Genomic DNA, 16,824 nt, shown 5'->3' on the forward strand with positions numbered 1-16,824 from the left:
CCTCATGAGAAAATGTTGTAGAGGGAAGAATGACTAACTCTAAGGATATTTTTTAAAGCCATATAGAAACCAACTATTCTATTAGCTACTATTCCATAAGTATAATTTAAGCCTACACAGTGGTTATTACTTGAACCCGAAGCCATAGATTGCTAAATAAAAGCCTGGTGCCAGGTATGGAAGGTGTGGAAATTTTCAGCTAGAGTTGTTGGCGAGGGATGCCTGAGAACTACCCACCCCCAAACAATATAGGCTATTTGTATTACTCTCTCTTACCCACCAGAAATACATGGTAAGATCCTATTAGTGAACACACCACATGATTTTCATTCCAAGACATGGAGAAATCAAGTTGTTACTGACAATGTAACTTCTTCCCAGCTGGCTAGTTTTTGTACTAACAGAAGGTGCTGTGTAGGCTGGTGTGTGTGTATGGATGGAAAGATCATTGGCAGTGTTACCTAGCTAAGAATCTTGCAAGTTATATTAATGAACAACATAGCAAAATATGCCCATGAAAGCAAGAGTGGAACAAACATTATGGGGATAACTAATTGCTTAAGAGGGAATTTAAGGCCTACTCCATAGAAAGCAACATAGCTCTGCTGGTATAACCCTTGCTGAGAACACATGGTTATGGAGGTCACAGGCCCCAGAATTGAACCTAATACTATTATTTTGCTAAATGAATGAAGTATCAAGTTGGACTATAATTCATGTTTCTATAACTACAAATTAGTACACTTCTTAACCTCCTCAGAGAACTTTATGATGTAGATTGTGGTTTAAAAAGGCATTTAAAAGTGTTCGTCCTACAAAAAAATAAGTGGATGTGAAATAGTCAGCTGCAAATTGGATATCCGCACCCCTCTCCTTGAGGTTCAGAGACCACTGCAGAAAGCATTTTAAATGATTTTAAGAGTAAAGGCGGCAAAAGACAAGAGTGAAATAATGTGTTCCAGACATGACAGGGACATTGTTCTGGTGAATTCAAAGCAGTTGTGGTTGCATGCATAAGGCCTACATTAGATTAAAGCAGTTAAAATTCCATGATGCACTAGGGGAGGGCTCAGGAGTCTCCATGTCTAACTGGCAAACTACAGACAATTGGTGGCTTCTAGAGAATTATGACAGTTAGGATGAGAATGAAATCCATAATATCATTTAGTCACTAGTTCCTTTTTAAATTGATTTTTAAGAGGTTCTTTTTTATCATTTGAATAAAAAATTAGGAATAAAAATATTAATGCTTAGTCAACAAGGAGTGCAACTATTTGGGCAAGATTGGAAGGTATGGCTTTGTTGGAGTGGGTTTGGCCAGGTTGGATAAATAGACTAGTAACTAAGGCAGGGAACAGGAGTCAGTGAGGTTTAAGAGTGTCACATCTTTGGTAAGTCAGCCATACTCAAGTAGATTTTCCACACCCACAATTATATGAAGAGCTTGGATTGAATAGGTTACTAAAAAAAAAGGCATGAGGTGAGTAGGGAGTTTGGGCTTGGATCAGGAAGCGATTAGTTAGTGGAATGGAAAGACAATGCAGTCAAAATATATTACATGCATGTACAAAATTTTCTAAAATGTAAGAAACATTATATTAAACATATATGACTAGGCACCTAAATTTAAGAAACAGAAAGTAGTAAAGTAACTTAAATTTTGGCAGTGTGTGTGTGTGTGTGTGTGTGTGTGTGTGTGTGTGTGTGTGTGTGTATGTGTGAAACTTAAAGCCCATAATACCTGTGGCTATCTTCCAATTTATAGAAAGCACTGAGACAAAGTTTCAAGTACATGAATAGGACACATTGGCCCATTCATGGAGACCTTTGGCACATGTTGCCTCTGTTCTCAGCTGTGGTATCAGTTCTGGATAAGGAAAAAACAAGGACTTAATTTTGAAATTGAGATTGGTCGTTTCTGGGATGAAGAAGTCCCACTCATTAGGCAGGAGTCCTTGTTCCATAAGCTCATTCCTGTGGTAGACATGGAGCAGAAATCATTGTTCCTTTTCCTTTGCAATCAAACTTCAGCTCCCCATTCCTGTACTCCTGTTAATCACGTGGTTTTACCATATGGAAAAGAAGGTGTTAGGCTTTTAGTATAACTAATGTGAAGGAGCATAAGTATACCTATTTAAAATATTTTCCCTTACCAGAGCTGTCAAAAAGGAACAAAGTTATATTAATATGTATTATACATTTTCATTTCCTGCAAGTTGAGTGTCTGATAATATACCTATGCACACTTTAATATAAATACCACAGTATCATCCCTGGTTGCATTTATATTCTAGTTTTATTAACTGCATTCTTATTTTCATTCCTAATTTTTCCATTTAAATGATATAAAAGCACCTCTTTTAAAAAATCAAGTTTAAAAAGAAATTATTGACTAGCTGATATTATGGATGAGGACATCAAGGCATTTATGATTACTTTTTTCCCATTTTCCCCTTCTCATCTTGTTACTAAATTAGTGTTATGTCAAAAACATTCTCAACATATCCCTTCTATAAAGTCAGGATTTTTTTAATCTACTATATCTGCTGGCCAGTTTAATGTCACAAGACAGTCATTTGGGAAGAAGGAACCTCAACTGAGAAAATTTCCTCATCCAACTTTGGCCTGTGAGTAAGCTTGTGTGGCATTATCTTATTGACAATTGATGTTGAAGGGCCCATCTCACTGTAGGTAATACCACTCTTGGCCTAGTGGTTGAGACCAATAAGACAATAGGCTGAGCAAGTCAGGAGGAACAGTCCAGTAAGCAACACTCCTCTGTGGCCTATGCCTTAAGCTCCTGTGTCTAGGATCCTGCCCTATTTGAGTTCCTACACTGACATTCTTCCATGATTTACTGTGATGTGGAAGTATAAACAAAATAGACCCTATGCTCCCTAAGTTACATTTGCTCATGTTATTTATCACAGCAAGAAAAACTGCAACCAAGACACTATAAATTAAGAAACTTTTGACAGGCAGTGGTGCGCACGACTTTAATTCCAGCACTTGTGAAGCAGAGGCAGGTGGATCTTTCTGAGTTCGAGGCCAGCCTGGGCTACTGAGTGAGTTCAAGGAAAGGCACAAAGATACACAGAGAAACCCTGTCTCGAAAAAAAAAAAAAAGAAAACAAAATTTAAAAAAAGCCAGGCTGTGGTGGTGCACGCCTGTAATCCCAGCAATCACAGGCAGAGGTAGGTGGATCTAGGTGAGTTTGAGGCCAGCCTGGTCTACAGAGCTAGTCCAAGACAGGCTCCAAAGCTACAGAGAAACCCTGTCTCAAAATCAAACAAACAAACAAACAAAAAAAGAAAAGAAAAAAGAAAAGAAACTTTTATGCTTGCTACATAAATATAGGTATGTTTAGAACATATTAATAGATTATATTTTCAGAGAATATTTATTGACAACATTGGAGGTATAAAAAATTTTGTGTAAACCTTATGTACCCAAAGAAGTTGAGTTCATCCACTTATCCCCAGTAAGCCAATTAAAGGATTCAAACTGATAGTACAAAGAAGAAAAGAGAGAAAGAGAGACAGAGAGACAAAGAAAGACAGAGACAGAGAATCAGAAAGAGAGAAAGACAGAGACAGAGAGTCAGAAAGAGACAAAGACAGAGACAGAGATAAAGACAGAGACTTCTTATTCAGTGTGGCCATATTGCATAGAGGAATAAGGAGATGAGATCCAGGGACCCTTCAAAGTCTCTGATGTACATCTGAGGGTTTGAAGTGAGATTAAAGTTTAATTAGAGGGCCAGGGATGTTGATATCTAAGCAGTTGTGGTCAAGATGTGGCTTCTACCCACCATTAACTCACCCATCACTTTCTGATCTTTAGTCTTATCTGGAAAGGTGATTTGGTAGTTAGAATTGTGTGAAATCTCTTTAAGGAGATAAGTTCTCCTTCTGGCTAGAGACCTTTCCTTCACCAAGCATGAGATAACTGTAGAAATTCCCATTACTTTGAAGTCTATTGTTTCAGTAGTCTGATAGATTGAGAGACACAAGTGTCTCTTTAGTATACCCTCATCTCTGCTAGACCTGTTATGGAAGCAGCCCACTCTGAAGGCCCTGAAAAACCCCAAATTTCATATAAAGGATGATGAATGTTATACTTGTCAGTTCCAATTCCATTACTTTCTCTGCGATATGATTAGTATGTTCTAATATGCTGAGTGTTTGGTGTTCCTGAAAGACTTTATTTACATTATAGGGTGAAATATGAAAGCAGCAGTTGTGTGTAAGGTAATGTGTCTTCTATTTAGTGGGATAGTACTATCACTCACACACATCACAACAGATAGGTTATGGCAATCCACACCATTAAGTTTTTCCCTGCTCTTGCAAAATGCATAGGTAGAGGTACCCAGTGTAGTGGGTAGCCATCCCAGCATTGGCCTGGAAGTTCCAACCCCCATTGAGGCTTCAGTAATGGTCACACCCACAAGGCGGGGCTGAGGGAGGAAGCACAAGACCCAGGAAAGTAGAGGTCTCTCTTGGTTCAGGACCCTGGACGCTGGAGGTAGACCAAGCAGAGTTCTCCAGATAATACTGACTGACTGTGCCATACCTTTGCCAGGCACTACAATCTACCCCTTTATTTATAAGTTATCACACAAAATAAACGCCCATTTAACTACATGGAGTGGCCTTAATAATTTCACTAATAACACAGTCTTCTTCATCTATCTCTATTAGATAGGTAAAAGGAAGAAATTTATTTTCAATGCTCCATCCATTATGTCATTGTGTCTGACAGTGCATTTGTGGTCTGGCCCTCAACTCTATGGGGCCTGAAGCCCCTTCTTTGTCATATGTGGACACAAATTCCCTTCTTTGTTAGATATTCAACCAATATCCTTGTCTGGCCTGCATCCCTATAGCACCCAAAATATCTGCCTTGCTATATATCTACTCAAATTACCCTCTGTGTCATACACCCATGTAAGTCACTTGTCTGGCCCCCAACAATTTGAGTCCAAGGTCTGTTTCTTCTCATATGCCCATATAAAGTCCCTCCTTTATCTTGTGCCCACCCAAGTTTCTTGTCTGCCCCCAAACCTTTTGTTACCCAAATCCCCACTTTTCACATCCCTACCCAAACTCGCTTTCTTGCTGTATATCCATTTCTCCTCCTCTTTACTGCTTCATCCATTAGTGCCTAATGATCCATCCATTATGTCCATGGCTCTGGTAGTTCATTTGTGGTCTTGCCTTCACCTTTGTGGAGCACAGAGTTGCTTCATTCTTCTATCCTTATCCAAATACTCTTCTTTGTTATATACCCAATCAAATTCCTTATCTGGCCTACACCCCTATAGCACCCTAAATACCTGCCTTGCTATATGCCCACCCAAATGCCCATCTGTGTCATACACCCACCTAAGTCATTTGTGTGGTCCCCACCCACTTGATACCAAGGTCTGTTTCCTCTCATGTACCCATCCAGAGTCCCTCCTTTATCATGTACCCCCCAAGGTTCTTGTCTGCCCTCAAACTTTGTGAGTTCCAAATCCCTCCCTTGTCATATACCCATCCAAACTTCCTCTCTTGCTGTCCACCATTTTCTTCCCCTTTACCAGTTCCACCATTAGTGACTCACAAAGACACATACATTTTCAAATTAGAATGCATTTATTTTTTAAAATATAATTTTGAATTGTATTTTTTATGGGAATGGGAATTTCCCATCTTCAAAATAGCCATCTATTTGGCTATCCACCTTGAGAGTCATGGAGATCGCCTCAAAGGGGGTGGGTTGATCCTCAGCATGCTTTCCATGTTGCTCCACCAAAGGCTGTAGCTGCTCAATCAATGGAGAATCATTGCCTTTCTTCGGAGATGTTGGAGTTACTTCTTCAGCATCTGTTGAGGAGCTTACTTCAGAGGTATTGCATTGATCCTCAGCAGGCTTTTCTGGTTGTACCACAAGAGGCTCTGGCTCTTCCATCAATGGTGAATCTCTGCCTTTGTTTGGCATTGTTGGATTTATGGCTTCAGCATCAGCCTTGGAGCTTGCTTCACCGGTAGTGGTCGGTCCATCCTCAGCAGGATTAGCTGGTCGGTTCTCAGCAGGCTCTTCAGTTTTCTCTACCAGACATTGTGGCTCCTCCATCAGTGGTGAATCTTTGCCTTTGTTTGGCATTGTTGGAGTTATGGCTTCAGCATCAGCCTTGGAGCTTGCTTCACCAGTAGTGGTGGGTCCATCCTCAGCAGGATTTGCTGGTTGATCCTCAGCAGGATTAGCTGGTCCACCCTCAGCAGGATTAGCTGGTCGGTTCTCAGCAGGCTCTTCAGTTTTCTCTACCAGACACTGTGGCTCCTCCATCAATGGTGAATCTTTGCCTTTCTCTGGTGGGGGTGGAATTGCTTCCTCAGCATCAATCATGGTGCTTGCCTCACAGGTCGTAGGTCGATGCTCAGCAGGTGTTGTGTGTTGCTCCACCAGAGACTGTGGCTCCTGCATCAATGGTGAATCTTTGCCTATCTCTTGCATGGGTGGAGTTGTTGTTTCCTCAGGATCTGTCATGGTGCTTGCATCACAGGTAGTGGGTTGCAGCTTCAGAGGCCCTGGCTCCTCCACTGGTGGTGAATCGTTGCTTTTCTCCAGCAAGGGTGGAGTTAATTCTTCAGGATCCGTCATGGTGCTTGCTTCACAGGTAGTGGGCTGATACTCAGCAGGCTTTGCATGTTGCAACACCAGAAGCCTTGGTTCCTCCATCGGTCGTGAATCTTTGCCTTTTTTGGCCACGGGTGGAGTAAATTCTTCAGCATTCTTCTTGCTGGAACTCCTTTTCAGGCCACGTTTCCCACGTTTGTTGGTCTTTAGGCCCTGGAATGACAAGAGGGAGGACACAACTGTTAATTTAGGGGCAAGGGTCTTGATGAGCATGTGAAGGGTTCTTTTTCGGTATAGGTCAGGATAGGTAAGGGGATTTAGGCAAGGGCAGAGAAAGCTAGTTACTTTAGGCAAGAGTAAATCAGTGGAGGAGGGAGCTTGGGTAGGGTGGGTCATCTCACCGTTCCATTAAGAATGCCTGGGGGATAAAGTTTGTAGGCCGCCTTGGTCTTTATTGGTGTTACAGGCATGGCCACTGCTTGAGTATTCATCGAAAAAGCAAAATGATCTCTTTCGGTTGAGGATTTCTTGGTCACATTCGCCATTATTAGGATTTAGTTGTGTTACCCTCGAGGGGGTCTCATCAACTGGAGCAGAACAGGCCACACCCCTCAAACCTGATTGGTCATCAAGGTCTCAACCAATAGTAGGCGAGCTTGAGCTCTGACATCACAAAGCATGACTCTGAAAGAAGAGCAGCATGTACCACTGTGGACACTTCTGTTGATAGGGGGGAAGATACTGAGAAGACAAGGAGACTCCAATGATAGAAGGAGACTTCCCTTTAACAAATCTAAGGCAATTTTCCATGCCATCCATCTTCATATATACACTTCAGTTGTGGCAGAACACACAACAGAGCATTTGCTTCTCAAACTTCTTTCCCAAGACTGCCCCCTGCTCAATGGTTTATTCCAATATGTCTTCCTTAATCTTGGTCTGATACCTTTATTGTCTTCCCTAAATCATTTCCAAGTAACATTTCTGTAGTTGATTATAGTATTTATGTCTACCATCCTACCAACCTGTGCTATAGCAAACATCTAGTCTCCCACCAAGACCCAGACCCCTATTCACCGTCATCCTGAGGACACTGTGCTCTGCCTGCCCTTCTTTACTCCATATACAGATTTCCCATATTCCCCTCCATGGTCAAGCCTGGTGATTGTACCCTACCATCGTATACTTGTTTTTTCTTCAGCCTGTTTCTCTCAGTAGCGACCTCCAGTCTTCCTCAGTGTCAGAATCTGTCATCACACCTAGTCTCACCACTAAGTCCTATTGCCAAAACCTAGGCTTACTCCTGGACTGGCCCCATCCATATCCACTTACAGGATCCTTTACAAAATTCACACCATCACATTCCATTCACAGATTTCACAGATCCTGCTTTAGTATCTATCCTGTTGTGTGCGTGACTGTGAGTGCGCATGCTCCTGAGCATGGGAGCACCTGTTTGTGCATGCACACATGCAGAAACAACATACACACACACACACACACACACACACACACACACACACACACACACACCCTTGAATATTGAATATTTTCTTATTCCTCTGGACATATTGAGTGTGACAAAGCCAGTACCCAGGACTACTTTGGCTATGTAGTTTTATAGTAGTGACCTTTAGGCTTCCACATGATCCCAAGTCGTGTTCCCCTGCCTAGTCTCAATACCTCCCTCCTCCTTTGCTATGGCCAACACATACATATGTGTTTCTGTAATACCCTCATTTACCCACAGGACCCTTCCTTCAACCTATACCATCCCAGACTATAACCAGTGTCCTCACATCATCCAGTGTCCATCCTACTGAGAATGTCACACACTATCAAATACTTGTTTTTCAACATACTGCCAGATATAACCTGGAAACCCTAACCAATATTCAACCTTACTCTGGACTCTTTGCCTTGAAGTAGTGACTTCTAGGCTTCAACAGGGTCCCCAGACACACACAAAGCTAGTCAGAATAACTCTCCCTATACTATAGCCAACTTCTGGGCTACCACCAGGTATTACCCTCTACATCAACCAACAGGGCACTTCATTCTGCCCATACCTCTCCACAACATACCCAGACTTCCTACATCCCCCTCCAAGGTCTAGTCAGGTGGGCACATCCACACTCAGTGCTTGCTTTTCCATATTCAGTGCAATCTATCCTAGATAGAAAAGCCCCTGTCTATTATAGAATGGCTTCCTGCATCTTGCAGTAGTGATTTAGGGCCTTCTTCAGGGTCCCAAATCTCAAACCACAGCATGATCCCACCACCCACTGTTCTTCTATAGCCAAATCTAGGATCCCTTTACAATTAACATACCTGCACTCACCATGGAACACTTGCTCTGCATATATAATGCCACTACGTGTCCAAATCCATGTCCTCACCAAAGTTCAAACCTGGTGAATATTTTGTAGCTCATATCCCACTGCCAGTGTCCTAACCTTATTCTTGGCACTTACATTTTTCATGGTGCAAGAGTGACCACTAGATTTCAACAGAATCCTAATACTAGGAGCATGGTCTAACCACCTAGTGCTATTCTGTAGCAACCCAGGACCTGCCCTCACTGCATCTACACCCATTACACTTTGTGCAACCCACATTACCCTATTGCATACCCAGAGTTCCTGAGGATCCTTATTAGTATTCTTTCATAACTAGATACTTGTTTTTCTACATCTGTTTGGATCTATCTTGGTTCTCACATCAATACTATGGCCTAGTCTGATCAACTGAGCCTTGCAGTAGCAATGTTCCACATGTTCCCAAATTCCATGCCCTGGGCTAGTCCTATCACATCCAGATGTGCCCTAGACAACAAACAGGCTCCACACAAGGTGCTACCTGAACCCACCCACAGGACCTTTGTGCTATCTCTACCACCTTTCTCTATACCCATTCTTCTGATGTCCTCCTCCAGGGTCTAGCCTGGCATATAAATCCCAATTGGATACTTGTTTTGCATATCCATAAGGATTTAGCCTGAGTTTAATAGCCAGCAATCCTGGCTAGTCTGGCTGCCTGCCCCTTCCTTTCTGGAGCTCTAGGCAGTAGGGTTCTAAATCCTGTAGCCTATAGTGTAACTTCCAAATAAGTGGATACTTATTTTTTCTACATCCTGCTGGAACTAGCCCTTGTTGCACAACCAGTGTATCGGCATATGCTAGAAACCACAACTTTAAGAAAGACGTTCTAGAGTTCTGCAGAGTTTCAATTCCTGAAACACAACCCAGCTCCACCAACTCCTGCTGTGCTGTGGCCTACATATAGGCTCCTGATGGTACCCTCTCTACTCACATCCATGCCAAGGACATTTTGAGGCACCTACAGCACTTCAGTATATTCCCAGACTTTTCCATGCCATTCTGCAGGGTCTAGAATGTTGAAGATCCCTCCCACATCCAGATACTTGTATTTCCACATTGGCCAGACAAGTCTGGTTCTGGTACCCACAGACAAAGAAGTGACCTAGTCTGTCCCACCTTGCCATCTGCTATCCACCTCTAGGCCTCATCAGTGTCTCAAATCCTGTGCCCCAAGTTAGTACTACCATCTCATTCTGTGGTATAGCCAACACTGAGGCTTCTACCAAGACCTGCCCTAATAACATCCATGCACATGGCTCTTTGAATTGCCAACACCACCTTTCTCTGAACACAGATTTCCCACATTCTCTCTCAAGATGTAACCTAATGATTATCCCCCTACTTAGTACTTTTCTACATCCCATAGGATCTAGCTTGGATTGAATAGTCATTGCCCTATTCTAGAATGATACCTAAGCAACTCAGTAGAGACCTCTATCATTTTCCATGGTCTCTAAACTTAGTCCCAAGACTACTCTCACCACTGACTTCTCTGCTATCATCTAAGCTTCTGTCAACAATGCTCAAAGGACCTCTACCCACAGGGCCCTTTGTGCTGCCCATATCACTCCACTCCATATCCATGTTCTTCCCTTTATTCAAGCCTGTTGAGCTACTGCCCACAAACAACACATTTATTTTTCTCCTTCCTGCAGGATCTAGCCCAGGTATAGTTCCAGTGCTCATATCTAGTCTGGCCAGCTATGCCTTGCAGTAGCAGCCTGTTAGCTCCTGCAGTGCTCCAAGTCCCTTGTGTTGGCCTAGTTCTGCCATCTCCTTTTATGTTACAATTGGCTTTAACATTAGTGTTCTATCCTGGACCTGACCTATCAGTCAGATAACCACCCATAGGACCTTGGATGCTGTCCATAGCACCACATTTCATACCCAGACTCCCCATGTCCTCTTCCAAAGCCTACTCTGTATGTAGCCCACAAACAAGCAGATACTTGTTTTTATACGTTCTACTGGATCTAGTCCTGGCTGCAGAGTCAGTGTGCCTGCCTACTCTGAAATCTGTACCTAGATTTTCAATTCCTGAAGCGTAGCCTAGTCTCAGGAATTTCTGCAGTGCTGAAGACAACATAAAGACCCCTGCCACTATATTCTCTACCTACATCTTTGCAGAGGATACTTTGAGATAGCTACATAACCTTATTAAATTCACAGATTTTCCATGTCCTCCTCCAGGGTCTAGACTGTTGAGTATCCCTCCAAACAACCAGACACTTATTTTTCCATATCAACTGGGTAAACTCTGGTTCAAACAGCAAAGACTAGACCTAGTCTGGCCTACCTTGCCTTCTGACAGCCAACTCTGTTCCTTAGTAGGTTTAGAAATCCTACACCCTAAACTAGTTTCACTACCTTCTATGAGGCTATAGTCAACATCCAGGCTTCTTCTAGGCCCTGGCCTACACATATTCAGCTATAGGACCCTTTGAGCTTCCTACAACTTCTCTTACCAAACCCAGAGCCCATCGCTCCCTCTATGGACACTTGTTTTCTACATATACTAGGATCCAGCTTAGACTGAATAGCCACTGTATCATTTTGAATTGGCACCTGAGTAGTGTAGCAGATATCTCTTCCACAGAGTCCAAAATCTTAAGTCCATTGCTAGTTTTACCATTCCCTTATGTGTTGTAGATAACTTCTAGTTTCGTGACAGGACCCACCCTATCTACCTTTATCTTGCTTACAGCCTCCCACTTCCTACCCAGTCTTCTCATGTTCTCTCTGTGAGTCAAGCCTGTTGTGTACCCCCCATACACAAACTGCATACTTATTTTCCATATCCCTTGGGCTCTAATTGCTACCCTGTCGTGGTATGAGTTCCAGTACTTTGTAGTAGTGACATCTTGTTTTTTCCAGGTTCACAATTTTAATGCCTTATTGTGCCCTACCTCCTCCTCCTGTCCTGTAGCCAATATCTTGGCTTACACCATGGTCAGCCTAATCATATCCACCAACAGGACTCTTTTTCAAGCTTATATGACATCACTCCAAACCTATATGTTCCAAGTCCTCTCCCAAGGTCTTGCCTGTATCTTCTTCACTGGATCCATTGTTTTACACATGCCAAAGGATCTTTTCTGGTTCCCATAGCCTGTGACCAGATCTAGTCTGGCTGCCGGGACTTGCAATAGTCACCCCTTGGCTTCCATACAGTTTCAATTATTATACCCCACTCTAGTCCCATCACCTCATCCTGTGTTCTGAAGTATCTACTCTTCCACCAGATTCCTCACTATCCACCCACAAGACTGTTTGTGCTACCTACCACCCCACTCCATACCCCAAATTCCTAGTTCTCCCCCAGGGTCTAACCTGTAGAGTACCTACTCACTCCTATACTTAAACACTGGGTACTTGTATTCCACAGCCAGTGATACCTAGCCTGAATGGAATAGCCTCTTGCCTCCTGTAGAATGACACCTACACCCTGCTTTAGAGAACTCTACTTACTGCAAGGTTGAAATCTCAAGCCTAGGCCTAGTTCTTAACACTTCTGTTGGTGCTGCTGCCACATCTAGAGTCCAGCCATGACTTGGAATAACCACCTCTACCTACAAGACCTTTTGTGCAGGCTGTGCAGGCTGTGCCATCCCACTCCATAATCAGTGTTTCCATGTCTGTTGCCTTGGTCAAAGCTGTTTATATTACCACCACCTTGACCTCTGCTTGGCGTGACATCTCTTGCTTTCTGCATATTCCCAAATACTATGTTCCAGCCTACTTTGACCACATTCTCCTGTGCTGTAGCCAATATCTAGGGTTGTCCCAGTACCTAGGCTACTCACATCTACCCACAGTACCCTTTTATGTGCCTACATTGTCACACTCTAATTCTAGACTTCCACTAGGGTCTAGATTAGTGAGTACCCTGAGTTGTTACTTTTGCTCTATACTGGTGAGTCATCCCTTCCTCCCACCACATACTATGAAATATAGCCTAGATTGAATCACTACTCATTCCTAGAATGACTATTGGTGAAATTATTAAGGCCACTCCACGTAGTTAAAAGGGAGGTTTATTTTGTGGGGTAACTTACAAATGAAGGGGTAGGTTGCAGGGTCTGGCAAAGGTATAGCGCAGTCCGGTGGTGTTCTCTGGAGAACTCTGCTTGGTCTACCTCCAGTGTCCAGGTCCTGGAACCAAGAGTGAGACCTCCTCTTGATCCTCGGTCTTCTGCCTCCTCCTCTGCCCCGCCTTGTGGGCGTGACCATTACCGAAACCTCAATGGGGGTTGGAACTTCCAGGCCAATGCTGGGATGGCTATCCACTACAAATGACTACCTGCAATTTGCTGTAGAGACCTTCTCCAGGGCCCCAAATTCAAGCCCCTCAATAGTTCTCCAGTCTTCCATCTGTAATATAGACCATATCTAGGTTCTCAACTTCATCAGGCCTACTCACACTCACCTACAGAATGTTTTATGCTGCTGATACCATATCATTCCATACCTAAACTTCCCACGCACCCCCTTCAGGGTCAAGCCTTTAGAGGTTACCCCCACCGCCCTCATATATAAGATAACTTGTTTTCTGTATTCTATGTAATCTAGTCTGGGTACAATATCTGGCCACCTTTGCCTTGTTGTAGCTTACTCTATTCTCTTTGTTGTACCCAAATATTTTACCCTAGAGCCAACATCCTGGCTCTAGCCTAGACTTGTCCTATCCTCATCCACTCCCAGGACTCTCTGTGCTGCCAATACCACCTCACCTCATGGGCTGATTCACCAAGTATTCTGCTAGTGCCTTGCCTCTTTGCAGCACCCAAACAAGTGAACTTTTTTCCTACATCCTGCTGGATCTAAGCCTGGAGTCTTACTCAGTGTGCCAGCCTAATTTGGCTATTGAGGCTTTGAGAAAAGGAGTTCTGGACTTCCACAGTATTTCAAATTCCCACATCCTAGCCTAATTCCATGACCTCCTCTTGTGCTGTAATCAACATAATAGGCTTTTCCCTGTCTACCCTCTGATTGCATCTACCTATAATACCCCAGTCCATAATCAGACTTTCCATATCCTCCTCCAATATTTAGCCTATTGTGTATTCTTTCCTACAACCAGATACATGTTTTACCACATTTTACCAGGTCCAGTCTGGGATCCACAGCCAAAGACAGACCAATCTGACCCAAATTGCTTTCTCTCAGCCATCTCTATACTTTAGTGGTATGTGAAATTCTTCCTTTCAATCTCCTACCTCCACCTCTTACTTTTCTCACATCCAGCACCTGAAGTAGTTTTGGCCTCGAAAACCTTGTAGTAATGGTATCTAACCATTTACAGGTAGCAACCTTTAGGCTCCTATCAAGTCCCAAATTCCAAATCTGTCCCTGATTCCATGTTAACATATTGTGCTGTGTAGCCAGTTTCCAGGGTCTAGCTTAGACTCATTCTACCCACATCTTACCACAGTACCCTTTATGCTGTTTTCAATACACTACTCCATAACAAGACTTTCCCTAAAGTCTAGTCTATAATTTACCCCCCCCAAACAAGTAGATATTTGTTTTTACACATTCTTCTGGATCTTGCCTTGGTTCCACATCTAGTGTGCCAGTCTAGTCTATATACCTTGGCCTTGAATAAAGGAGTTCTTGGTTTCAACATTACCAATTCCTGCACCCCATCCTAATTCTACCACTTTTTCATGTACTGTAGGAATCAGATAGACTCCTGTATGTATTCTCTTTACCAGCATTTACACAGAGGTCCCATTGACAAAAATTACTGTCTAGTAGACTTTATATTTATGAGGGAGACATAAGAATTAAAAATAAGTGAATTTTTATATATGATAAATAATACAAAGTATTACTCAGAATAATATAATGTTAAGTATGACTAAGTTTGATTTGAAGCATGGGATCTTAGCTAAGAAGTGGAAAGGGTAGGACTTACCTGTAAAGGTAACCATGTAGATGGTTTGTGGGATATTAGGAAGGAGAAAATAAATAAAATCAGACTTAATTAAGAACCAAATCATGGTGAGGCTTTTAGATCACAGTTAAATGTCTGATTTTTGTCCCACTGATAGTACAGATTTAAGAATAATAATATGATGGTACATATTTTAACAGATCTCTCTAGCTCAGCCAAGAACAGCCTAACAAGGGCAAAGATGGAAGAGAGGGAGCTATGTGAAATTATTGGAATAATTTGTGGTTGATAAAATGATGGTTACACTAGTGTGGCTATAGTAAAGATAGTAAGAGGTTATGAGCTTTTGAGTATATAGTTAACTGTTACATCACTTTGAGAGTCATCAAGAACAACTGCATGTGTTTCCCTAGGTGGAAATGCAAATTTGAACTGATTGAATGTTGACAATGGAAGAAATAAGTATGAGAAATTAGGAGGGATGTAATGTTTTTCATACAATGCTTTAGTTACTTTTTGAATATTTCATTCATGTATACAATGTATTTTCATTGCATTCACTTCCTATTTTCTGTCTAATTCCTCCCTTATCCTACCATGTGCCCTTTCCAAATTTCAACTTCATATCCTCTGTCTGTCTGTCTCTGTCTCTGTCTCTGTCTCTGTCTCTGTCTCTCTCTCTGTGTGTGTCTTTTCTCTCTTTTAGACTATTGATACACCTTAGTAGAACTTTGTAGATATTTCTGTTATTGATGACCCACTAATCTGGTGTCTTATCCAGGATAGCACAGTGCATTTGTTTAGTTACCATGTTCAAAGCTATGAAAATGTCTGTCTTTTAAAAAATAATATATTAATTCTTTTATAATTTAATACAATGTATTTTGATCATATTCACTTCTCCATCTACTTCTGTCCCTAGCCACCAAACATTTTATCCTTTTTTATTACTGTTGTTATTATTATCACTTATAACTATTACTATTATTATTATCATCATCGTCATCATCATCATCATCACATCAAGTCCAAATGGTACTGCCAACTGCTGTTAGTATAAGGCCTATCCTGGAGCATGGTCTACCTAGCAGGGGTCACAATTTTAAAAGAGCCATGATTCTTCTATGCCAGCAACTATCAAATGCAAAGCCCAGTATCAGAAATGAGTTGCTTCCTTTGGAGTTGTTGGTCAGTGGGGTCCCATAGACCCCAAATATTGTAGGTTACTACTATTGCTCTTGGCTATTGTCGACAATTTGATGGTAAGACCCTGCTGCCAAAGACACCACATATTTGAGTAACAGAATATGAATAAATTAAGCTAGTATCTATCAGGAATATATTACTGGAAGGAACTTTTCATACTACCAGAGGATAAAAGTAATCATTATTTTTATCCAAATTGTCAATATGCAAAGAATAAGAGACTGTGGAGTGCTCAGCTCTAAGTGGGCCATCAGTATCACGTCCATATCCTTAAGGCTTAGGAAGCATTATGGGATATGGAATGGAAAGATTATAAGGTTTAGAGCTGGTGGATGACTACAAGGATGCTGTATTTTCAGTAATTTGTAACATAATGCAGAAACAAAACTAGCTCAAGCCAACCAAATCTCTGTGTGGGGATGATGGCATTGGCAAGAAGTCCCTCCCCTAGTTTAGGAGCTAGAAAGTTAATGCTCCCCCTTTTTATAACTCAGTAAGTGTAATTAATGCTGTCCAAATTACAAGGGTGTGGATTCATCAACAGGAGCTTGGTCAACCTACCATGATCCATACATCTACAAACAAACAAATACATGAAAACAATATACTTTCCCTCTCCTAGCATCCATCATCTTTCAATAGCCCTCAGTTAGGGGTGGGGGTTCTTGAGCCACTCCCCTATCTAACCTAGAATATTGATAGACTCCATCTTGTGA

General features: G+C 42.0%; 1 protein-coding gene across 4 annotated transcripts in view; it reads left to right on the forward strand.

The window, feature by feature from the left end:
- The window catches only part of Dmd (dystrophin), a 1,920,150-nt gene that overhangs the window by 277,437 nt on the left and 1,625,889 nt on the right, over positions 1-16,824 (forward strand). The window lies entirely within an intron of this gene.

Source organism: Onychomys torridus, chromosome X (genome assembly GCF_903995425.1).
Source record: "Onychomys torridus chromosome X, mOncTor1.1, whole genome shotgun sequence".
NCBI lineage: Eukaryota > Metazoa > Chordata > Mammalia > Rodentia > Cricetidae > Onychomys > Onychomys torridus.